This window comes from Perognathus longimembris, chromosome 9 (assembly GCF_023159225.1).
Source record: "Perognathus longimembris pacificus isolate PPM17 chromosome 9, ASM2315922v1, whole genome shotgun sequence".
NCBI lineage: Eukaryota > Metazoa > Chordata > Mammalia > Rodentia > Heteromyidae > Perognathus > Perognathus longimembris.
In genome coordinates this window covers 47,933,022-47,953,696 of record NC_063169.1, presented here as the reverse complement: position 1 = coordinate 47,953,696, position 20,675 = coordinate 47,933,022, and positions in this window count along the sequence as shown.

Sequence of the window (20,675 nt, the reverse complement as noted above, 5' to 3'; positions counted from 1 at the left end):
GACATGGCCAGATATCAAGAAGTATCATCTACATCTGGGTGCAAACATGCTAACAGCAATGAAACATGAGCACAACCAAACCATCAATTTTGTTAGAGATAATTGTTAAAAAATAAATCAAAACAAAAGATAACAATATAATTTGTGTGTGTGTGTAAGTTGGTCCTGAGGCTTGTAAAGTGTAGGAGCTGGCTACTAAGCCTTAGCTATTGTGCTCAAACCTAGCACTCAATTCCTTTACATACAGTTCATGTTCAGCTTTTCGGAGGTCAGATGGACCTAAGCATCTCACAGGCTTTCCTGCTCATACTGACTTTGGATCATAATTCTCAGATCTCAACCTTCCAAATAGCTAAGGCTATAGGCATTAGCCACTGGAAAACCCCAAATAGCCTATGTATTTAAAAATAGGTCTTACTCGAAGGAGAGATTTACAGAAACTTGGATTCCTATCAGAAAATCTTGTGAACTAATATAAAGTTATCCAAATCTTGACACATAAAATATTTAAAAACCAGTTAATATGCATATGTGTATAGCTTATATTTAATGTAGAGTTTATATATATATATATGTATTCCATATAAATATATTTAGTTCGGTATATAAAGCACATATATATGTGATTACATAGATACAGCTCTCATTTTTGTGGGGTTATCATTCTAACATTTGATATTTACCACTCTAATTTTTTATATCATCACAAATATAGCTGGTATAACCTAAAGCCTTTTAGTGTAGAAGAATAATAGTACTATCAGGCTTCGGGGAAGATGGATTGGTCATAGTTCATAGGATGCTGAACCACCAGCATTATACACAAGTATAAGAGGTTTTGCAGTTTCTTTAACATTTGTTTGACTGACTCATTCCACTGCCCATGGCCAATTTCACACAAATTTAAATATGTACAAAAGCAGGTAAGACTTTTCTCCTTAAAGCCTGAAAGCTATTTCAGTTCACATCTATCTGAAAATATGAAACTTCTCACTGATTGTTAAAGGAATTTCTGGTCACAACAAAAGAAGTAACATGTCTTTTTACCTACTTTTACACTCTAGTCTTGTATTAGGAACTTAAGGGTTGTTTTTTTTGTTTGTTCTTATTTCATACTTACTGAATGCAAGTCTGTCGGATAGTTACTATTTATAACGCTCCAAAACCTGTCCAATTTTAATATTTCTACTTTGTTTTAGCGCATAATTAAAAGCATGTATACATATGTGTCACTCTCTGTTTGACTAACCTGCTTATATCTCTCTTAAAAACATTGCTCTCTTCTACTGATGTGCCATTCCACATCACCTATGATGTGGAACCAACCTACAAATCCAGGATATCTTTCTCCAAGAGGATATCAAGCTGGTAGGGATACAGAACTTCTTTGTTAAAGCTTTAAAATCACTCTTTCAAAGGTTCTTAGTAACTATTCAGTGCAAGAAGAAAAATGTCCAATATGAAGAGTGATAACGAGCTAATGCAAACCGTTGCATGTATTTCTTCAAATGTATTCCACATAATGATAACTCATGGCACAATGTATTCATATATTTAGAGAGTTTTTAACAGTGTAATATCCGTTTCAAATCCAATTGCAAGGATATCTCCAGAAACTGCTAAATCTATAGATTTTTGTTGGTGGTGTTACTTATTGTTTAATGAAAAGAACAAAATATCATTTAAGGCAGATTCTCTTAATTATAAGTAGTTTAGTTATAAGTATTTGAATAATACTAGGTCTCCAATTGTGAACAAAATGTTTTTGAGTGCTTATCTCTACCAATATCCAACCAGCCGGGGGTGGGGTGGTGAGGAGAACAGTACATATCAGTCTGGGTACAATTCAACTACACTTTTAGTAGGTTCTGTTTATTATTCAGTATTCTCTGTGCAAACAGTTCTGGGACGACACAGGGTGCACATGACACTATGGTGCTTCTGGTCTATTTTTTAACCTGTTTGTTTGTGTTCAATTTTGTTTTCTTAAAAGGAAAGTGTAGCATGCCAGAAGAGATTTGTACTCCTTGAAGTAGAAATCAAAGGGATTAAGTAGGGTTTAAAAGTGAAGCCAAAATTTACAATGAAACCTTTTACATCCTACTTTTATTTCTTTTACTTTCTTGAAAGACCAACCGTGGTAGTTATGGAGCAGGTGAGAAGAGGGAAGACAGAACAGGGTAGGCTGCTTTCCTCATGGACCTTCTTCCCAAATACTATTACAGGTGCCTACTTGACCCAGAGACCACCCAGGACATTCTTAGTCTCTCATAACTTATGTTCTTTATGACGAAACCATTTATATCACTGAATTATGAGATACAAAGCTTAATACAAACAAAACACTACCTAGTATATGTGGAAGTCATGAGTGGATTTGTGTTTGGGTTACAGGAAAACAAATATGGCTGTATATATAAATAAATAAAAATAAACAATGGATGGAATTTCCCTTACATTTATGTAGGCTACTCCACTCTTCAAAATCACTGTAACACCAGTCTAGAGTTAGAAGTCAAAATATGAGATACTGTTATTGGGAAAGTGGAGAATTTTTTGGAGCTAGCCATTTTGTGTTCCTTTATTTGTTTGTTTCTTACACTGATAGATTCACTTCAAATAAGAACTTATTGTTTTCTGCTTAGAATTGGCTCTGTTTTTAATTTTTAATTATACCTTTAAAAATATTGTTGATAAATAATTAAAATCTGCTGCCATTTGAAAAATATAACACATTTGCTAGTGACACAGAGCCTTCTTAACTTGGCATCTCTGCTGCCTATATGTGAAATGACTTATGCGTTGAATGCTAATTAGGGAAAAAAATGATATGACCAACATAATAAGATTTTTTCTTATCCTACAAATGGTTATGCCTTCTAATAAAATTAATGCCTGGTTTTGTGCATTTATTTTTCTTTATGCTACCAGAATAGTATTCTAATACCCAATGTGTGGTAATAACATTCTCCAGGAAAAGTGTTCTATTTCTTGTATTACAGATCTTGCCATTTTACTGGGGGCTGCTCATTTCTTTTATCCACTTCTTCAAGTTTAGCAAGAAGAGTGACTAGCACTTGGGACCCTCTCTGATGCTCACCTTGCCAGAGAGGAATAATAAGATTGTAGAGGAACTATATGTACTACAATAAGATTCCACTGAGGAGCTTTGAAAGTGGGAGAACCCTCTACTAAAGTGTGTTAGTAATAATCTCTCCTTGAAAAAGTAATTACTACCCCACCCCTTCCCCTGCAAACTCCCCCCTCACTGTCCACTGCAGAAAAATTATAGTCTAAAATAAATACACCTTGATCTTTAAAAAAAAAAAAGTATTAGTTCTGAAGTCTCCTGGCTGGAAGTCCTTTCATGACCAGATTTTGTCTTCTCCTGAGATCGGATAGCAAGACAGCAGAGATGGGAATTCTATATATGATCCTTAACCTTGAAATAATGATGTATCCACACCCCTGATGAATATGGAAGCAAAATAAGTGTATCTTGTTACCTAGTGTTGGTTTGGGTTGTAACAAGAAAATTCAAGTCACTGTGCTTTATGGGAATTAAAAGTAAGTGGAATAACCTGAGTATAAAAGAAATTGAACACTCAGAAAGCAGTAAATTGAGTAGATCCAATTGTAACTACAAAAAGAATGTGTTGTCTGTCCTCTCAGTTGCTGCTCTTGTCTGTGTGGATGGTTATCATTTATTCTGTCTTATCTCAGAGAGTGGTAAGATGGCTGCTGACAGCTTCAGGCCATGTCCCCTGCCATCAGCAACTGCATAGAAAGAATTCTTCCTCTTCAGAAGTTCAGCCCTAGGATTGTCTATGAATTTTTTGCAATATTCTCCTGTCCTAAACCATGTTTTGTAGGTATAGGATTTGAGCAAATTCTTGGTCTGGATCATTGGTTCATTTACATCTAGGTTGCCAGTGTACCCTTACAAAATATAATTTCTAAATTGGGAATGAGGATAATTTTCCAGAAAGGAAGGTGAAGATAAAAGGGCTGGGAATGTGGCTTACTGGTAGAGTGCTTGCCTAGTGTGTATGAAGCCCTGGGTTCCATTCCTAAGTACCACATAAACAGAAAAAGTCAGAAGTGGCAGTGTGGCTCAAGTGGTAGAGGGCTAGCCTTGAGTAAAAGAAGCTCAGGGGCAGTGCTAGGCCCTGAGTTCAAGCTCCAGGACTGGTAAAAGAAATAATCATTTCTTAGGCAAAGGCAGTAGATATACAGTAATAAACATAATCACAGGAGTATACTCGGATACAATATCAAATTTCAAAGAACAATGGGGAAAAGTAATAATATGCAAATTTATAACTTAGGCAATTACAGCTATGCTGGAAGTCTTGAACCATTGGAGATTAATGTCCCCAGATGACTTGACCTGACCTGTGTCTGACAAAGATAGGAGTCAGTTTCTCCAAGGAGCTGTCTCTAAGACAGTCTCATGTATTGCCAACTACCTCTGAGCAATTTCTCTCACATACACATTAAATTCCAAAGTAAACTTTAATTCTACTACTTTTCAATGATCATTCCTCTTCACTGATTCTTCTAAACCCTACCTAGTGCAAAGACAGTGTTATGTACAAAAGAAAAGAAGCAAAAGTCAATCTGGGTAGTAGACTACGCTGCATGAAATTACAAAAGGAAATCTATGTATCATTTCTAAGGAATAAGTTCATTTTCCTCTTCCCAAGGATGTAGTAGTTAAAGTACTACCCTGACAGGATAATAATAGGGATTGTTGGCTTTGTGTGATAATACTTGCTAAGAGACTTGGGCAAAGCATAATCTTTGATACTGTATCTAAGAATATCCTTCCAATTAGATGCTTTCCACTCAGATTTATAGAGGGAAGATGGTAGCCTCTTGCTCACAAAAGGTCTTTAGAAACCAGAAAAAAAAAAAAAAAAAAGATCAATGTGGTTGAACTGGAATCAGGGAAGGAGATTTTCTGTAAGCTCCTGGCCTGTGATTCAGACAGTCAAACTACTCAATGATGGGATAATCTACAAACCAATTGTTATGTGAGATAGTCAGGATGGGCCAAGTGAAAAAAAAATCAAAGATAAATTACAGAGTAAATTCCTAGACTGGTAGAAGATGGAGCCTTTTATCCAATTTTACCTGTTGTTTTGCCATTTTACTATTTGTTATATGGTAGGTTCTCTTTGGGGAAGAAAAAAGAATAACTTTATAGTACCTGCTATTGTGAAAAGAAAATACTCCCATAAAATCTGTGTGATGATATTTTCATTTCTTTGGGGATCTAAACAGTCTAAGCTTTTTGGAGTTTTTTGTGTGTGGTTTTCTAAGAGTATTTTTTAAGCTCTATATCATTAAGATCTAGATTTCCTTTTTATTCTCCTGGGGGATTAAATTTTTTATATCTGTTCCTCCTGCCATACTTCAATTGATTTCTATGTTTCTACTTTTACTTTTCAAAGTTACAAGATAATAACTTGCCTTATTCTTGAGTGATTTTCTGTTTCTCATATTTGCATTATTATTGGATTCAGTTTTTTTTCCCCTTTGGGTGTGTTAGGGAACACCTCTAGATAAGTTATATTTTTGTCCTTTCTTTTGAAAAGACTTGGTGAAAGTCATAGGCCAGCAAAGGTCATTTGATTAGTCATAATTAAATAATATTTTCCAACTTTATCTCTTTGAATAATTTGTAACTTTATTAAAATGACTACTTTTAATTATGATAGTATTTCTGATATCTTACATGCTTATATATGTGCTTGTTCTCATAAAACTACTATTTCCTCTATGGGTCACCAACAATGTTTTAATTCTGAACTTGATTTCACAACTGTCCTGTAATTACTTTAAGGGTAAATACTTTACTTAGTCTGTGTTCTATCACATAAAAAGCTTGTAATGTAGGATCCATTAAATATGAAATGCCTTAAGGAGATTAGTAATAATAATAATAATTGGTAATAATAATTAGTAATAATAATAAATTATTTTAATTTTTACCCAGAGCATTAATGCAGTTCATTTTACCAGAGAATAGATTCACAGTGACATGTTCTATACATGGAACTTATATTTAATTCTTAGTATATAAGTACTGAGGATATTATACAGTAGAGTAGGAAGATGCTTCATCAATATTTTAGAAACAATAATTTCTTGAAAATCAACGAGAAAAACAAAGAAATACATAAAGACAATACATAAAAACAAAGAAATACATAACTGATTAAGGCAAAACAATAGAAATTACCAAAAAGATAATAAATTGTCCAGTGTTGATAGTCATTTTACTGAGTGTATTCATATATCAAAACCTTAGTCCATAGAGATGAGGATAATTAGAGTTGTAATAGCAGAAAAAAGAATTGTCTCAAATCATCTGTGACCTGTTTAGGAAGATGGTAACAGCCCAAATTTGTGATGTGTCCTGTTCTTGAAGCAGCTGTGTCCCCTATCCCTATTGTACATGGATGTGTTTTACGCTCTCCTTGTCAGTAACTCTCAAACACTATCTCTATACCTAATTATCCTGTCCAGATAAGTGAGTTCCTGAATCTATGATCCCATACTAGATTATGGCTATCAGGATGGAACTGCAGAACCTAACATTGGTTTAGAGAATGCTATTAGGTTTCTGAAAACAAGATGAGTAATTCGAAAGGTAATATACAGGGGAAAATTGAAAAAGAATGCCGAGATATCTGGATTAATCACTGATGTGAAAATAGCTTTTTTTTTTTTTTAAATAAGGGAAGATTTCGAGAAAAAAGCATAAGAGAGAAAGTGTAGAATCTGAAGAGAAAACAGGCTCAGGTGGAACGCAGGAAGAAATGTTAAGAGGAAAGCATTGGGATGGACACCTTCAGCAGGAAAGTGCAGCCAGTTATCCAAGATGAAGGAAACAGCAATCAGAGTTTCAAATAATGCATCATAGTTAATTTGGTAATATGATATCTTGAGAAGCCTTATTTGATATTTGTTTCCCATGTGTTTTTGGTCAATGTGTGGTAAATAATTAACACTAATCTGCTTTCACTGTGTGATAGGTCAAGTGTACATTTGGAAAAGATACAAATTAGACCTGCATGAGAAAGGATGTGATGTGTGATGGGAAATGGATTCTTCTAGGTTAGCATTCTGAAAACACCCTTCTCCAAATGGAAGCTTCTAATCTCACAATTAGACTGGCAATTTTCAGCCACAAAAAAAAAAAACATGGCTTACCATTTTGAAGGATAGTTTATTATATAGCAAAATATATTAAGAACCTTTAAAGAAAGATTGCTGTCCAGATGCATATACAGCAATTAAAAAATCTATCTACACACTAACTAGGATGAAAATTGTCTGGAGATATAGCTCCATGGTATAGTATCTGCCTAGCAAGTGCAAGGTCCTAAATTCAATCCTCCCAAATGCCAAAGAGGGGGAGTTATTACATATATAATTCCGTCTTGTATCTCAAGGTCTTAGAAAAGACAACCAATACAAGTAAATATAAAATAAGGACAGAAAAGAAATAATTGAAACATTTGTACAAAGGATCAGCAAAAGAAAAAGAGTTGGTAAAAGAAAATTGGCCCCCTTTTGGCAAAATGAAATACAGAGAGCAAATTTTCAAATGAACAAAATTAGCGATGCAAAAGGAGACACTACAACTAAAACACAGAAATACAAATCATTACTAGAGAATATTTTCAAAAAAAGTATGTTCATAAACTGAAAAAATTACATTTCAAGAAATGTTCATAAGTAGAAGGACTGGACAAGTTGACCACCTACAAATGACCTATGAAAACTGACCTAAGAGAATATAAAGAACCCAAACAGGCCAATAGAAAGTCTCGCCACAAAGAAAAGCCCAGGACCAGTGGGCTTCACTTCTCAATTTGATCAGGCCTTTACAGAGCTAACATCAACGTCTGTGACACTTCTCCATGAAAATAGAGATTGCTTTCACCAAGCTAAAAATCACCCTACTACCAAAATCTAAGAAGCACATGCACACTGCTACTATTACTACTAATAATAATAAATAGTAATCTCTTTTCTGTTACTAATCACCTTATTTATTCCTTCTGCACAATTAGTGTCTATTAATAGAGAAGTACACATAATCAACTTTGCAAACTACCAAAGGCTATAAAATTCAGAAAAATAAAATTGTATATCTCTTGCCTCATCCCACTATTCAATTTATCACTAATCTTTGTTTCTGTAATTTGCTATTATTCATTTCAACAATCTTCAGTCTAAATAAGAATATTGATTATATATATTACTATTAAAATATTAAAACCATATAGGTACTTTATTAAGTTTGCTATACTTAAGCCACTCAGTAGTTCTATGCATTTTTAAGCTATATCATAAATTTGTGCTTTTATGTTTATTTTCTCTACTTACAGGTTATAAACTGAGGCTAACCAGTTAAATATTTTTGCCCAACAGATATCACAAATCACTCAAGACTTCAAAGCACTACTATTTGAGATTCTAATGAAAAACAATAAATATATGAATGTTTTTCAATGTGAGGAGCAATATTAATCACACTAAGATGAAATATCACTTTTTACCTGCTTCAAAAATTATTTGCATTAGGTGTGATTATCAATCTGTTGATGTGTTACTCCTTTATCTTTCTTCACAAATTTTCTTGGCTTTCCATGCTTTTAAAAAAAATGATTCACACTTCAATTTAACTTCAGCAATTCCATACTTACAAAGAATTCTTTTCTAGTCATTGATGCTGCTTTCTGTTTGAGCATCCTTCATCCAAGATGCCAAATACCTTCTCATTATAATTTTTAAGCATCATCACTCAGACTTGACCCTACTTGTCACGACTACCTTTAAATGCATTTGTTAAAAGAGACCACAGATAATACTCATATCATAGAACACTGTCACCAAGATAAAAATAGTTATAGCTCAGAATTCCTTTAAGCCCAGAGTTCATGGTTTATATTCCTGCAGTACTGAGCACACATAACTGAAAATCAATAGGAAACTAATGGAAAGCAAATGCCACTGGGAGCATCAAGCACTGCACATAACATACTTATAGAGCAAGAAAGAAAACATTGCAAATGGCTAAAAACAAGTTTGGAAAGTTGAAGAAGAAATGGATCAGTTATTTTATATGATGCTATCAGGAAATTTATAACTTGACTTTGGGTTCGATACACTTCTACTTTCTCATACTATAAAAAAAAATAATAATCCGTTTGAAAAACCTGCAGGGAAACTCTCTGATTAAGATGATTCACCAGGGTCTACTATGGCGCTCATTTATCTTCTTATTCTCAAAATTAGAAGAAATGAAATCTCAAAGGTTTGAGTACCTCCAAAATGATGAATGCAATATACAGTAAAATATGAACTTAAATTCAAAGTTGTTCCAACACTGACATGTCTAACCAGGAAGGCAGAACTCTGCCTCCTGAATATTTCTATTGACAAAAATGCTGCTCTTCAGAAAATGACAAAATGATTTCTAATAGTAAAATTAAGTTACAATCATAAAATGAGCTATTTATATGCACTAGCTGAGTATTTTACATGTGTCTTATATATGCTCTTGCTTGGTATTACAATTTCAAGCAATCATGCAATGATTGGTAAAGGAAGATGTACACATTGAAAAGGACCATGTATTCTAGAGTCAAACATACTTTTTAAGGTATGTAAAGTATTAAACTTAAGCCAAATGCTGGTGACTCAGGCCTTTAGTCCCAGGTATTCAAGAGGTAAAGATTATGAGAAACACTCACAAGACCCTGTTCAACAGATTGGTGTTTGGTAGTTTGTGCCTGCAATTCCTGCTATACAGAGGCTATGATAAGGAGGATAGTAGTTCCAAGTCAGCCTAAGCAAAAGACTTCACAAGACTCCATGAAAATAGAAAAATATAGGTATGGTGTTACACATAATGGTGTTACAATACAAGTAATCTAAAGTAAATTCTAGCTGGAAATATATATTAAATTTCCAGATAATACCATAACAGCTTACTAGAAATTCCATGACTTAAAACAGAATAAAGGTATGATCTCACAGTTTCAAAGTCAGTAAATTCCAAATGGTGTCATGGAAGTTGAATGCCAGAGATCATATGACTACACCCTCCACTGTGGCTTCTGAGGACAATCTGTTTTCTTGCCTTTGTCAGCTGCTCAAGGTCACCAAACATCTGCATAGGCTATGATAGAATTAAATTGGAAAGTCTCTCCCATCAAATCACTGACACTGACCTCCATTTCTTCTTCCATATTTCTGGGCCTTTGTGATCACACCCATCCTAGTAAGCAGGATTATCTTCCTTAAGGCCATTTTTTCCCTTTAGTCATGGGACTTGAACTCTGTGCCTGGGCCCTCTCTGTCCCTGAGCTTTTGTCCTCGAAGCTAGGGCTCTACACTTTGAGCCGCAGGTCTACTTCCTTTCATGCCAATATATGAGCAAACTTAATTCTACCTACAACCACACTGCCCCTTGCCATGAAGCTGTGCCAACAAAACTTATTCACAATCTCAGCAATAGAAAGTGAATATGTGAGAGGCAATTATTTTGTCTAATCACATAGAGTATACCAATATTATTTAATGTATTCAACCAAACAGGTTTTAGGAAAATAAAGTACCATTTACAATAGGAAGTTAAAATAGTACAATAAAATTAAAGGTAAACAATGAATGTGTATTGTTAAGTTGAATATACTTCTTCATTATTGTTTGAGCAAACTGAAATTTTCTGCACAGAACAGTCAAATCCAGCTTTAAGTTATAGAAGTTGAGAACTATAATGGCATATGAATATTCCAACTAAAAATCTCAAGGTTTAATTATCTTAAGGAGCAATAATTGATATTCTTCTTTAGCTAGAATTATTTGATTACCTTTTAAGATTGAACCCCAGTACCAAAAACTGTATATTATGGGCATTTAAAAGAACCATGGTTCTAACAGCTTTGCACTTGGTCTGTAAGAGATGAGTACCATTTCTCAAAATAGTAAGTTTTAATGCCAACCCATTTATGTTTAAGTCCTTTTGCATTTCAGAACTGCTCCTGAATGAGATCAATACAGGCTAGAGTTTATAAGAGAAATTTCATATAGAGCTACCTGACACTTGATGTAACTGTTTCCTCTTAAAACTGGAAACTGTAGTGAACTCACTTTTCTCTTGAGTCCCATCCCTAAAATCACACATACATAATTATACGTATGATTTCTAACTTTCCATAGGTTCCCAGATGTCTATGCAAAAACTCCAGATTTCCATAAAAATAAATAAGAAAGAAACACTTCCCTATTCTAAGAATAAGATGTAAGTAAATGGATGTGGGGGAAAAACATGGATTACTAAGAACAAGAAAAGAACCAGAGCACTTCTTATAGGACAAGGTGTATATCCTCTGCTTAAAACACTCTGACATCTCATAGCTTCCATTTCCCCTCTGCACAAAGGTTTCAAGAAAAGTCTGTGCTCTATGAATAAAGCAGTAAAGAGAAGGAAAGCCTGACAGATGATGTAAGGACATGGATATCACTGCTTCATTTGCTATATTTAAAGTACTCCCACTGAGAACAATAGATTTCTCCCTCAGGATAATTCTTTGTCTTCTTCTGACAATGTCCAACAATCTGTAATGTTCTCTGCATTTTAAAATCACAAGACTAATATAAATTTCAAAAGGAAAAATAGTGTGGAAAGTAGAGAAAATAACTCAAATTTAAACCCCTACATTCTTATGTTTCTGCCACATTTTGTTACAAGTAATTATGAAATGGCTTCTTCCTTAAAAAAAAACAAAAAACTCTATAACCCACAGAGGCAAGTCAGACACTTTAAGCATCTTTCATAGAAAATATATTTTTGAAAGACTCTATTTCTTTTTTCTCAAAGATCATTCCTTATCTTCTAGAGCTGGTCAATTTCCTTGGATTCAGACATTAATGATTTTATTTTCTAATGCTCTTCACAGTAAAAAGATATAAAGGGGTGCTTAATGTCACACACAGGTTCTGAATTATCCAAAGGAGCAGTTAGGAAGGAAGGGTCTAGTTTGCTGATTGGTTGTTTTTAATCTTAGAATTAGACTGTTTAAGTATCTCCCAACTCTTCTTCTTTCATTTTTATAATTTTATTTTGTTATTTTTAATATTAACAGATGCAGAGACACATTAAAATGTACCTCTGGGGCAGCATGCAATGTGTTGACACAAAAGTGTTTAAATTATGACACCCATATTCATCTCTGAAAATATTTATCATTTCTTTATGTTGAAAACTGTAAAAAAAAAAAACTATCTTCAGGCTTTTAAAAAATAAAGAGTAAATGTGGTTGTTATCTATAGTTACCTGTTGTGCAATAGCACCTCAGAACTTCTGGATCCTAGCTATTACTGAATATCTATTGCTCAACCTCGCCCCACCCTCTCTGCATTCTTCACAGATTCTGGCAACCATTATCCTATTTTTATCTCCTAGGAGATCACATTGTTTGGATTCCACACAAGAATGAGATCATAGAGGACTTTTTTCTTCTGTATCTATCTCTTGCCACTCATCATGATAATTTATTGCTCTATAGTGGTGCTACAAATGACAGTTTATCCCTTTTTTAAATGAATAGTGTCATCATTCATCAGTAATGTATACCTAAGTTATTTCTACTTCTTATTTTTCTTGCTTATTGTATTTCTGCATGAACAATGACGTGTAGATGTCTCTTTAACATGTTTCATATATATAATATATGTATATAGGAGATATGTATATTTACACACACATGTATATATATATATATTTATGTGTGTGTGTGTGTGTATGTATGTATATCCAGTAGTGGAATTTAATTTGTTGAGGAACTTCCATGTTGTTTCCCATAACATCTGGTTAACTTACATTCCCATAAGTGTACATGATTCCTTTTGTTCCACATTCCCAGAGGCACTTGTTACCTTTAGTTTGGGATCTTAGCCATTTTACTGGTGTGAGGTGATGTTTCATTGTAGCATTGGCTGATATTTTCTTTGTGGTTAGTGATGTTAAGCATTTCTTCACGTGCCTTTTGGACATTTATATGTCTTCTTTTAGAACTATCTATTCACAGCTATTGAAAAAATGCTTGTTTTGTTATTGAATTTTGGAAATCCTTTGTATTCTGAATAACAAACTCATATTAGATGTATATTTTGCAAGCATTTTCTTTGTGCTCTGCTTCTTCCTTTACTATACGGATGGCTTTAGTTTGATGTAGTCTCTTTTTATTCTTCTTTCTTGTTTGGGTGATTGTCTAAAAACCCCTTGCTTGTTCCTTTTTCTGATGTATTTCCATTATGTTTTCTTCTAGCAATTTTAAATCTTCAACTCATATGTTTAAATCTTTGATCCACGTTGAGTTGATTTTTTGGAACTGGTGGTCTAGACTGATTGATTCCCGTGCTTAAAGCCTCCTACTTCTTTTTTTACTCAAGATGTTTTTGGTTTTATGTTTCTGTGTGTTTGTATACATTTTATGATTGTTTTCTCTGGTTCTGTGAAGAAAGTCACTGATATTTTGATTGGGGTTGTATTCAGCCTGTAAATCACTTGAGTAGAATGGATGAGAGGTCAGTGTTGACTCGCTTTACAAACCATGGTGGAAGTAGATGCTGTTCCACTGTGTGCATCTCCTCTAGTTTCTTTCAGTAAGGATTTATAATTTTTATTGTACAATTGTCTCTCCTCTGCATGTATTGATAAATTTTTCATAGCTTTGAATTATGGCTTTTCTTGCTTGATTTCTATTTCAGATTATTCAGTGCTGGCATATATTATAGCTATGGATTTTTGTACTTTGATTTTTTTGTCCTTCAAGTTTGCTGAATACATCTATTATTTATCATAGTTTTTAGTGGAGTGTAGGGTGTTTTCTACATATAGTAGAATGCCATCTACACACAATGACACTGACTTATTTTCCAATTTGGAATGTGTGTGTGTGTGTGTGTGTGTGTGTGTGTGTGTGTGTGTCTGTCTGTCTGTCTGTCTGTTCTGGCTAGGCTTCACAGCATTTAGTATAAGAGGTGAAGTGGGCACCATTATCTTAGGACATTGTCTTAGGGCTTCATTGTAGGTCTTAGGAAGAAAGCTTTCATAATTTCCTTTTATTTGTTTCTGTTCACTTATTATAAAAAGTCTCTATCATGTTGAGGTACAACCCTTTTATGTCAATTTTGTCAGAACTTTTATCATGAAGAATGCAGAATTTTATCAAATACTTCTTATTTGTCTATTAATATGAGATTATAAGGTTTTTATCCTTTATTCTGTTGATGAGATAGATCACATTTATTTGCTATTTTGACTGTCCTTGCATCCCCAGGATGAAATCCACTTCCTTATGGTGAATAATCTTTTTAATATGTTATTGGATTCAATTTCCTACTACTGTTGTGTCTATGTTCATCCAGTTTATTGGCATGTAGTTTTATTTTGAAATGCATCTTTATTTGGTTTTGTACTAGGGTAACCTTCTCATAGGATATGTGTGAGATAATTCCTTCCTCTTGTGGTCTTTGGAGTAACTTGGGGAGAATTTGGATGAATTCTTCTTTGGTCAAAAATCACAATGGGGCTTAATTGTCCTAGATGTGCCTAGGATGGGATTCTTTTAATTACTGATTCAATGTTTTTTAAAAGTGGTTTGCTCAAAGTTTTTTTTTCTTCATCATGAGTCAGTATTGCAAAGGCTTTTTTCTAGGAATTTATCCATTTCTTCTGTGTTATCAGGTCAGTTGGCACTTTTTGCTCATAATTTGTTCATCAAGATCTTTTCATATTTTTGTGATATCAATTGAAAGGTCTCCCTTTTCATCTCTAATTTTATTTATTTGTCTTCTTTTCCTTCTTATTAATTTAAGTTTGGTTCATTTTGTGTTTTTTTTTCTTTTCAAATAAATTATTTTGTTGAGATTTTGTATTGTCATCATTTCCATTTTATTTCTGCTCTTATATTTATTATTTTTTCTTTCTAATAATTTTGCATTTGGTTTGTTCTTTTCTATTTCCATGATATGCACTGATAGATTGTTTATTGTTTATTTCAGATCTTCTTTCTTGATGTGATCTTTCTTCTTGATTGACTGTTGGAAACATCTCCTTTGCCACTACATCTTCTATATTCTATAGCTTAGAGTGTCTTATCTCCATTTTCATTTGTTTCAAGGAATTTTTTGAATTTCCTCTTTGAATTTCTCACTTGACTTATTATTTTTTCTAGAAGACAAATTGTTTCGTTTGTATGTGTTCATATGGTTATCAAAGTTTTCCTTGTTATTAATAGCTAATTTCATTACACCTAAATTGGATATTGGACCACATTTCAAATTTCTTTTTGTGTAAATGTATGACAATGAGTTTGAACTCAGAGCTTTCTACTTGCTAGGCAAGCATTTTGCCACTTAAGCAATTCCTCTAGTCTTTTTGCTTTCATTTACTATTCAAAGAGGGTTTCATGCTTGTTTCCTGAGCTGGTATCAGGCTGCATTCCTCTTACCTCTGCCTTCTGCCTACCTGGAAGTACATGTAGGTCTATGTTACCCAGCCTAACCCTGCTTTCAATTTTTCCAAGTTTCTTACAAGCAATATGTAGTTGGGTTAGTTGGGTTTCTGTGTGTTTGTGTGTGTGTGTGTGTGTGTGTGTGTGTGTGTGTGTGTGTGTATTTGTATGTGTGTTTCCATCACTCTGTTTTTCAGTTGGAAAGTTTAATTTACTTATATTCAAGGAAATTGTTGTTAGGTGAGGTGTTATCTCAATCTGTTGTAGTCTCCATTCTTCCTTTTTTTAACCTTATCTTACAATCTTTCTGTTAGGTCCTCTCCCTGAGGGCTCCATGCAGATGCCCCCACCTTATTAAGTCTCCACCCAGTTACCTGGGTAACCTGCAGACCTGGAGGCAGTTACCTCCCCTTTCCCTGAGGTGACATCCTAATCCACCTGGCCACACCCCTTGCCCCTGCCCTAAATAAAGCAGGGCTGGGTGGGGGTCACGCTCTCTCCCTTCTCTCCCCTCTCTCTCTCCCTTCTCTCCGGCCATGGATCACCTTGGCCACAGGCCAGCAGTTCCGTAATAAACGTTCTCTCCTGCCTGAATACCGCGTGGCGTTCTCCTTTACCGGCTACCTACTTTAAAAACCTAACACTTTCTTTGTGATTGGGTGATTTATTATAGCAGTATATTTTCATACTTTATTTATTATATTTGATTTATGTATTTAAATTTTTAGTTTTGTGGTTACTATTGTTAGGTTTTTAAAGTAGGTAGCCGGTAAAGGAGAACGCCACGCAGTATTCAGGCAGGAGAGAAAGTTTTTTACTGAACTGCTGGCCTGTGGCCAAGATGATCCATGGCCGGAGAGAAGGGAGAGAGAGAGCAATCCCCACCCAGCCCTGCTTTATTTAGGGCAGGGGCAAGGGGTGTGGCCAGGTGGATTAGGAGGTGACCTCAGGGAAAGGGGAGGTAACTGCCTCCAGGTCTTCAGGTTACCCAGGTAACTGGGTGGAGTCTTAATGAGGTGGGGGCATCTGCATGGAGCCCTCAGGGAGAGGACCTAACAACTATGAGGATTAGAAAAAAGTGTATTGTTTATAAGTAGCTATGGTTATAATGATATCAACTTAAAAATCATAAAAACAAGAACAAAAACAAAAGAACAACAGATAATATACTAATAAAAAAGTTCTCTATTCGCACTCTTCCTGCCCACATTTTTATATCCTAGTTTATATCTTCTAAGTTGTTATCCACCCCAGCCCCCCAAACCGCTCAGGGCTAGTGGTAAACAACCCATGCCTGGGTTAAGTGGCTATTTCTTAACATACTATTTTTTGTTTTAATTATTTTATTTAGTTATTTATATTTAGTTATTTTTAGTGTTTTAGTAGAAAGACAAAAGTATAAATGCATTAATCACCCTACTTATAGTATTACAACATTCTGAATGTGTTTGCTTAATGATTCTTATCAGTGAATTTTATGCCTTCCTGTTTATCTCTCACTGGATGTTCCTTTCCACTTGAAGAACTTCCTTTAGCATTTCTTGTAGAACAGGTCTGGTGAAGATATAGTCTCTGAACTTTTGTTTGTCTGGAAATATTTTTATCTTTCCTTTATTTCTAAAGGATAGCTTTGCTGGGTACAGTATTCTCAGTTGACAGGTTTTTCTCCCCTTTGGAAACTGAAATTCTCATACTTCTCACCTGGCCTATAAAATTTCTGCAAAAATCTGCTATCAGGCAAATTAGAACATCTTTATGTGTTACATATTTTTGTCTTGCAGTCTTAAGAATCTTTTCTCAATCTTTTTTCTTTTGAAAGACTGATTATAAGATGTCTGGACAAATGGTTGAGCTAAATAAAGGTAAATGATGATTCTTGATTATCCTGTACCCAAATATCTTTAACTTTATTTATATAGAGGAAGCTTTCTGATATTGTTTGTTTGAATAAGCATTCTATTTGCTTACTATTCGGAAAGTCTTTTTGAACTTCAATAGTCTGGATACTGTAAGGTCCGTCAGTCCCTGGAGGGCTCTATGCAGTTGCCCCCACCTCATTAAGTCTCCACCCAGTCACCTGGGTAACCAGCAGACCTGGAGGCAGTTACCTCCCCCTTTCCCTGAGGTCACATCCTAATCCACCTGGCCACACCCCCTGCCCCTGTACTAGATAAGGCAGGGCTGGGTGGGGGTCCCCCTTCTCTCCCTTCTCTCCCTTTTCTCTGGCCAGGCCATGCATCATCTAGGCCACAGGCCAGCAGTTCAGCAATGAATTTTTCTCTCCTGCCTGAGTACCGCGTGGCGTTCTCCTTTACGGGCTGCCAACTTTAAAAACTTAACAAATACTAATTCTTATAATATTGTCCACGAATTCCTATCAACATTCTTTATTTCTTTTCATTCTTTCTGCTTTAATTTCCAGTAGTGTGTTTTGAAACATTCAGTCTTCAAGCTTACAGATTATTGTATCTACTTGATCTTTGCTGCCATTAACAGTTTCTACTACATTCTTTTTTTTTTTGGCCAGTCCTGGGCCTTGGACTCAGGGCCTGAGCACTGTCCCTGGCTTCCTTTTGCTCAAGGCTAGCACTCTGCCACTTGAGCCACAGCGCCACTTCTGGCCATTTTCTGTATATGTGGTGCTGGGGAATCGAACCCAGGGCCTCATGTATACGAGGCAAGCTCTCTTGCCACTAGGCCATATCCCCAGCCCTCTACTACATTCTTAATTTAATCCTTTATTATGTGTTTTCAGCTCAAGAATATTTGTTTTTTTTTATTGTTTCCAACTCCTTGTAACCTGTGTTGAGAGTACTAAAACAATCTCTTTTCTTCAAAATTCCTGAGATTATTAGAACAGTTGGGTTATTTTAAATTTTGTATTTTATTGTGAAGGTGATGTACAGAAGGGTTGCAGTTACATAGATATGGTAAAGAGTACATTTATTGTCAAATATTGTTATATTGTTACCTCCTCCCTCATTTTTTTCTCCCACTCCTCCCTCATTCATCCCCCTGCCCTTGCCAAGTCATTTCCAACCTAATGTCTTGTGAGTATCACTGTTACATTAGCTCACTCTTTGTCTTTTGTGTGATATTTTAAATAGAGAAGTCTATCTTAGAGTTCTCAAGGACTGTGTACTATTTAATCTCTTTCTAGCACTTTACAGAGCTCATGATTTCCTAGACGTTCCTGTTGTTTTTTTGGTGAGTAACAACATCTAGGCATTGAAAGATTAAGTATTAATGCCAATCTTTCTAGCCAAGCTTTGTTAGTGCCTTTCCTTAAGAAAATTTTAAACTACTTGCTTGCTTATTATCTCTGAGCATGTAGACATTCCCCCCATTTCAGCACTGAATGGCACCCAGATTCAGACTGCCTGGGAACCTGCTATTGGTATGTTATCACTATTTTATTTCTACAGGAAAATACAAATCTAAGTTTGTCCCAAGTAGACTGTTGGCATGTTATTTAGAATGAATTATTAAAATGCCTAGAAAATGAAATCTATTTCAAGTCTTTGCTTAGGGCCAGGGTAGTCCCAGCTTCTTTATTATATACCAGCCTATGGCTAAATACTGAAGGATTCTGCTTAGTTCTGGACAAAGTCACCATGAATGGACCATGCCTCAAGTTATACATGGCTACAATGCTACTGAGATGCCTTACTCAGCCCATAGTCTATTAATTTTCAATACAAACATCTTCGTCAATTTGGATTACCTTATGCTGAAGTAAACTCAAGACTCAAGACCACTAAAACCAGCCACAAGTCATTCTAGCGGCCATAAAATTCCCATAGACAGGACCCTGAAGCTCCAAGGTCATATCTCCATCCATAGTCAAGACTGATGTGGAGATCTTAAGGATCTACTCAGCATCAGGTTTCACCAGCAGAACTGAGTTCTGGGGCAAAAACTTTTGTGTATTAAGCTGCTCTAGCCCTAGTAAATGTGTGGTTCTTACAAGCCTCTCTGCTGCTAGTTATTGGGACAGTGTTGGTAAAAACAATCCTTTGGCTAACTAAGCCATTATCATTTATCAAGTCAGGCCCTATCTAAGTTTCAAAGCTGCAGGGGACTGCAGGGTCTCAAGAAGAGAACAGGCTATCTCCAAGACTGGAAGCAATGCAGGCCAAAACATGAGTCTATCCTGAGGGCATGCAGGTCTCTGCCTGATACCCAAGGAGTCTACTGGCTTGCTTGTCAGCTGTGACCTGTATATGGATGTATATTTAAGTTTCTATCAAATGATACATTTCACAAAGCCTTGTGCTTGCCTCTGCCCTACTCCTCAGGGCATGAAGTCCAGTTCCAATACTGAAGGAAGGGTGGTATTTGCAGCTTGGCATAAGGCAATTCCAACATCTCAGTATGTAGGAATGGACTAAATGGTAAAGGCTCAAGGGACTTTTCTCAGCATTAGCTTTTACCAAGGCCTGAATGTAATCCCTCATCCATTTCTTACCCTCAAGTGGGGAGAATTTCTCTCCATGTTGGACTACTTAGAGTTGTGAGAGGGGCAATACCAGAAACTCTTGCCTTCTTCAGTAGTCTTTTTATTTGTTTTTTTTTTTTTTTTTTTATAAAGCAGATGCTATTATCTCTCACCTGATATTCTTACCTCTTGTGAAGGTTGTTTGGTTTGTGAATCTGTTCAGTTTGGTGTGCAGGGGGCAGAGACAGTTACCGGAAGATTCTACTCAGCCACCATCTTACTTAGTTTCCTCTCTGTTTTAGATTAGTTCTATAGAAGGAGACATAGCTGAAGATGAGACAGCATTTGAACAAGTCTATATACATAAGTAAATATTCAAAAATTAATCATAAATAGAACTTTATCAAGTTTCTACATTGAAAATTAATTCATGTATATATAGAGAAGCAATAATAAATATACATATCAAAAGCTTTTATTACAAAATAATTTAAATACTGTAGAGAATGAAATTTTACTAATATTAAAATGTCAAGAGCAAACCAGAAAATGTTAACAGATAAATGATACTTAGAAATAGAGATTATACAAATGTTCATAAGAACGAAATAGAAAACACTAGTAAAGAAGTATGCCCAAAAGTTCTTAAGGTGTAATAATGGTAGTCATAATTTTTACAGTGAAATTGAACT